Raw genomic sequence first — 6,297 nt, 5'->3', positions numbered from 1 at the left:
CTTTGGAGGCAAGAATGATGAGACTTAGCCTCCGGTACTTTGGCATATTACTAGGAGGGGCTATTCCTTGGAGAGAGACATGATGCTAGGAAGGGTGGAGGGTCAGCGAAGGAGAGGAAGACTCTTGACCAGATGGATTGACACGATGACTGCTGCAGTAGGCTCTAGTGTGGCAGGAAGTCTGAAGATGGCACAGGAGAGCACAGGGTTCAGATCTTTTGTTTATAGGGTTGCTATGAGTCATACTTGACTCAATGGTACTTAACAATAACAATTTCCTTCTCCTATAAAAAGCCTTTTCTTTTAACAATGTAACAAATTATAAAACAAACAAAAACCCAACTACAAGGTATTTTAATCATCTCTATTAATTTATACTTCAAAAGTAACTGGTACCTTGACAATTTATAGTAACTTAAAATATTTCTTAATAATAAATAATCCATTTAAAAAGAGGAGGGAATGGAAGCTGGAGTGGCTATACTAATCTCTGATAAAATAGACTACATGATGAAAACCACTATAAAAGGTAAGGAAGGACACTACATAATAATGAAACGGTACAATAGATCAAGAAGACATAACCTTGACATCCTAGACACCATAAGGTAGACCTGTAAAATGTGTAAAACAATGGTTACCAGATTGGAAGAAAGAAATAGACAGTTCCAAAATATTAGTTGAAGACATTAACACACTACTCTCAGTAAAGGACAGGTCAACTTAAAGGAAACTCAAAAATATGCAGAAGAACCAAACTATACAAATATTATATTTACATTATATTGTTTTTGTTCAGACATTCCTCTAGGTCATATAACCCTGGTGTACAAGTTGTCGTATAGTGGTAACTTGTGGCTGCTTTGAGGCTGAACACTGTGACACTGATGTGTCAAATGCGTTAATGGCTGGTTACCCAATGCGGACAGAGAGTGGGGTGGAGCTCCCCGATTAAAAGAAGCCTGGAAGGAGGAGTGGCATCCACTTCCATAATAGCTTGCCTCCAGAAACCCTATGAACCTGGAGAGAGGATGAAAGACACCCAAGCATTGAGGACTCTCCTTCATAGGGTCTGCTATGAGCCGCATGTGACTCGACGGCGCTTAACAAAAACAACATATAATATATATTTTGATACCATAAATAGTATAGTATTTATACCATTTATGACGCAACTAGACCTCATAGATATATTCAGGATACTTCAGTCAACTAAAATAAATTTTACTTTCTTTTCAAGTGCACATGATACCTTCTCCAGAACTGATCATATATTAGGACACAAAGCAAATTTCAAAAATTAAAAAAGGAAAAAAAAGAAAACAACAAACACCAAACCAAACCACCCATATTGAAAGAAATGTATCTTCTTGGACTACAGTGCAATAAAACTAAAAAATAACTACCAGAGGATAAAAGAAAAAAAAAATACACACATGGAAGCTAGATAAAACCCAGCTTGAAAACTATTGGATTATAAAATAAATAAAAAGTAGCAATAGTTGAATACATAAAAAAAGAAGAAAAAAGTAAAATAAACCACTAAATTTAACACTTAAAAAAAACAACAATTTAATCCCACAGCCTCTAGGAGAAAGGAAATTATAAGGATAAGGGTTTAAATCAATGGTGAAATCATCAACAAAACCAGAAGCGGGGTTTTTGAATGGGTCAGTGAAATAGGCAAACCACTGCAGACTTAACAAAAGAAAAGGAGAAAACAAAATAACTTGAGTAAGAAATGAAAGAGGTGACATCACAGCAGAACCAACAGAAGTTAAATTGAAAATAACAGTATAATAAAAAGCTAAGGAGTGTGTCAGGGATGTATCCTCTCTCTACATTGAACAGATCACTTGGGAAGGAGGGCTCTATGAGGAGGAAAGTGGCATCAAGAAGGAAGACTCATCAACAACCTATGTTATGCAGATAGCATAACCTTGCTTGCTGAAACTGAAAAGGACCTGAAGGTCAAGGACTTTAGTCTTAAATATGGATTGAAGCTCAGCATCAAGAAGATGAAGATTCTCACCACTGGGCCATTTGGCAGCATCATGATGGATGGTGAAGAGGTTGAGATTGTTAACAGATTTAATTTAATTGGTCCAACAATCAAAACTCTTGGCACCAGCAGTCAGGAAATCAAAAGACAGATTGCACTGGGAAAATCTGCTGTCAGGGACCTCTCCAGAGTACTGAAAAATCAAAATCACTAGCAATGAGAGAGATGCAAATAAAAACCACAGTGAAGTACCTTCTTGCCACAGTAGCAGGGGCAAAGTTTACTAGGCAGCAAGCAATAAATGTTGGAGAAGATGCAGAGAGGTGGGAGCTCTCATACATTGTTGGTGGAATTATAAAATGGCACAACCACTCAGGAAGGCAGTTTGACGTTTCCTCAAAAAGTTTGAACATAGAAACTCTGTCTGACCCAGCTATTCCACTATTAGGAATATGCCCCAAGGAAATTTGAACTGAGACATGAACAGAGCTGTCCACCAATGTTCATAGCAATGTTATTTAGCATCACAAGAAAATGGAAACAACACAAATGTCCAATTATAACTAAATTGATTGAGAAATTGTGATACATTCATCCAATGGGATATTATTCAACATTCGGGAGCAATGATTTAGAACAATACTATATAACTTGGGAAAGACTAGCGAGCATAATTCTGAGTGAACTAACTCAGTCTCATTTAAAAAAAAGGCCATTATTGTAAAAATAGAAGGATAACTAGTAAAACATATATGAGGACCCAAGGGAAAAAGGAGTAGAACAGAGGGGTGAGGATGGGTAGGGGCAAAACTGTAGGGTTGCACAGTTTGGTGAGTGGAGGGAGGGAGTGAAAATGGGAAGGACACAGCAGGGACTTGAAAAGATTGGATAATGATGGGCCAAGTCCAATCTCAATTGGTTTTGTAAAATATAACGTATGGGCATGATTGTCTGAACCACAGTATGAATGAGAAATGGTATGAAACACAATGTATATGCACTTTGCAAGCAAGTCAATATAAAATTTTAAAAATAAGTTTAAAAAAGCATTAAAAAGTCATCATGACCAAGTAGAATTCATAACAGGTATTCAAGAATCCAGGCCATGGTCTTTGCAATTACTTGTTATGCTTCAGAGAGTTTGACAATAACTAAGGATGGCAGAACAAGAATCAATGCCTTTGGATTGTAGTGCTGGAGAAGAGTCTTGAACATATCATATATATTGCCAAGAAAACAAATAGATCTGTCTTGGAAGCGGTGAAACCAAGTTTCTCCTGGAGACTAGAATTTTTAAGTTCTGTCTCACATACTTTGAGCATGTGGCCAGGAGGGACCAGACCTTTGAGAATAACATCATGCTTGGAAGGGGGTGGAGGGACAGCGCAGGAGAGGAAGACCCTGGATGAGATGGATTGATACATTGATACAGGTGCAATGGGAGTTGGTCTGTAAGAATGATTGAGACTGGCCCAGGACAGGGCTCAGAGCGGCTGTACACAGGGTGGCTATGAGTCACAGGCAGCTTAACTGCACATAACAACAACAAGAACAAGCAAAGATGGTTCAATATAAGAAAAACAATCAATATAATCCATCACATTAACAAAGCAAAGAACAACAACAACCTATCAACTGATCGTACCAATTGTTACATTAAAGGACTTTGACCAAATCCAATACCCCTTGGTTAAAATAATAAAATAATAATAATAATAGGAATATAAGAGAATTCCCTTGTGCAAAACCTATAGCTGGACCAAGAGGCTCTGTGCAAACAGAAGAATGGAATATTATATAATTTAAAATTGGGAAATAAGTGCACCAGGGTTGCAACTTTTCTCAATATCTACTCAATCTATATGCTGAGCAAATTATTTGAGAAGCTGAACTCTGGCATTAGAATTGAAAAAAGACTCAGTATGCTTCATTATACAGATGATACAACCTTGCTTGCTGAAAATGAGGAAGACTCGAAGCCTTGCTACAGTACAGTACAGCCTTCAAAATGCATTGCATCTCAACATCAAGGAAACAAAAGTCCTTACCACTGGACTATAGACAACATCATGATGGGTGGAGGAGAGACTGAAACGCTCAATGACTTCATGTTACTTGGATCCCCAGTTAATAACTTGGTACCAGCAGTCAAGAGATCAGCAGACATTTGCATTAGGAAAGTCTGTAGTCAGGGACCTCTCCAAATTATTGAGGAACAATGATGGTATTGGGGACTAAGGTGCACCTAATTCAGGCCATGGTCTTTTCAGTCACTTGCTGTGCGTCTGAGAGCTGTATAGTGATTGAGGATGATGGAAGAAGAATTGATGCCTTTGAAACATATTGTTGGAGAAGAATACTAAATATTCCAAAGACAACCAAAAGAATAAATTGACATGTCTTGGACAACGTGCAGCCAGATTGCTCCTTGGAGGCAAAGATGATGAGACTTCACCTCACATAATTTAGGCATGTTTGTGAGATAGGTTATTCCTTAGAGAGGGACATCATGCTTGGAATGATGGATAGAGACATAGCGAAAAGAGGAAGACTCTCAACCAGGTGACACAGTGATGGCATCAATGGACTTGAGTGTGTCAGAGATTGTGAGGACGGCATAGAATCGGACAGGGTTAAGATCTGTTGGTCATATGATCACTATAAGTCATACTCAACAGCAACTAACAACAACAACAAAGACACAAGCCTTTAGGATGTCAATGAGGAAATGCTACTACATGAAACAATAAGACAAAATATAAAAACATCCCCAGCTCATGGATAGGAACACTCAGCATTGTGAAAATAACAATTCTACCAAGAGCAGTCTACATGTTCAATCCCAATATAGATACAAACCTCATTTCTCAAAGAGATAAAAGAGGAAATTGGCAGTGTTGTTTGGAAAGCTAAGAGATCCTGAATAAACAAATTTATTTTGAAAAGTAAGAATGAAGTGGGAGGCATAGCACTCCCTGATCGCAAAACACATTGCACAGCTGTAGTGATCAGCAGTGCATGGTACGGGTACAATGACAGACACATAGACCAGTGGAATAGAATTGAGAACACAGAAAACAACCCATTTACCTTGTCAAGTGGAATCTGGCAAGGGAACAAACCCATCAAATATGGAAAGGATAATCTCTTCAACAAATGATACTGGCAAAACTGGACATCTGTTTACCTGTTAAAAGTTGAAACAAGATCCACATCTCACTCCATATATAAAAATCAACTCAAAGTTTAAACACCTAGGGATAAATCCCCTAACCATAAGGATCATAAGAGACAAAATGGATCAAACCTAAAAGCTCTAGACAATGGCATAAATAAGCTTGTAAATATAGCCAGAAAGGCACAACGAGGAGAGGAGAAAATCAGTGAATGGAACCTTCTGACAGTTGGGTCCTATGTGCATCAAAACCTTTTCCCAATAGGGTGAAACGAAAGCCTACCGAATGGGAAATGGCATTTCAGACAGTGGCCTCATAATGAAAGTTTACAGAATATTACAGGTCCTCCATAAGAAAAAGACCCATAACTCAAGAACAAAATGGGTAAAAGATATGATAAGACTCTTCACAAAGGAAGACATTTGGATGGCCAGCAGACACATGGAGAAAGTTTCTAAATCACTGGGAATCAGAAAGACAATAAACAATAAAAAAAACCCAAACCAGTAAATCAAAACAATAACTACCACTTTGTTCCACTTTTTGTTATTATTTGCCTTTGAGTCGAGCACAATTCATAGTGACCCCATGAACAGCCATGATCTGAGCAATGTCCTATCCTGTGCCATCTTCATGTTCTCTGACATACCTGAGCCCATTGCTGCAGTCACTATGTCAATCCACCTGCCTGACAGTGTTCCTCTTTTTGTAGTACATTCACACAATGGATTACTACACAATACTAAGGAACAATGTTGTTGGTGTGCACCATTGAGTTGAAACTGACCCACAGCTGACTCTCCGATGAGTTTTCAAAGACAGTTAATCGTTCGAGGGGAGATTGCCCATCCTTCTCCAGCAGAACAGCTGGTGGCCTCGACCTGTACGCCTTCAGCATGGAAGCGCAGTTTCTTGCCACTAGGCTCCAGAGCTCGTTAAATTATTTGTTGTAAGTACATGAGTCAAAAATTAAATTAAATTAGTTAAATTTGTGTCTTCTAGGTTGCAACCCCCCCATGATACATCTTCAGGGATATGAACATGTACGGCTAAGCACAATTAATAACAGTGCATCTAAATTCCAAAATCAATCTCCATAATCGTCTATGTGTTTCCTAC

This window comes from Elephantulus edwardii, unplaced genomic scaffold (assembly GCF_000299155.1).
Source record: "Elephantulus edwardii isolate Elephantulus edwardi_28Jun2011 unplaced genomic scaffold, EleEdw1.0 scaffold00138, whole genome shotgun sequence".
In the NCBI taxonomy this organism is placed as follows: Eukaryota; Metazoa; Chordata; class Mammalia; order Macroscelidea; family Macroscelididae; genus Elephantulus; species Elephantulus edwardii.
This window is presented reverse-complemented; position numbering follows the sequence as displayed.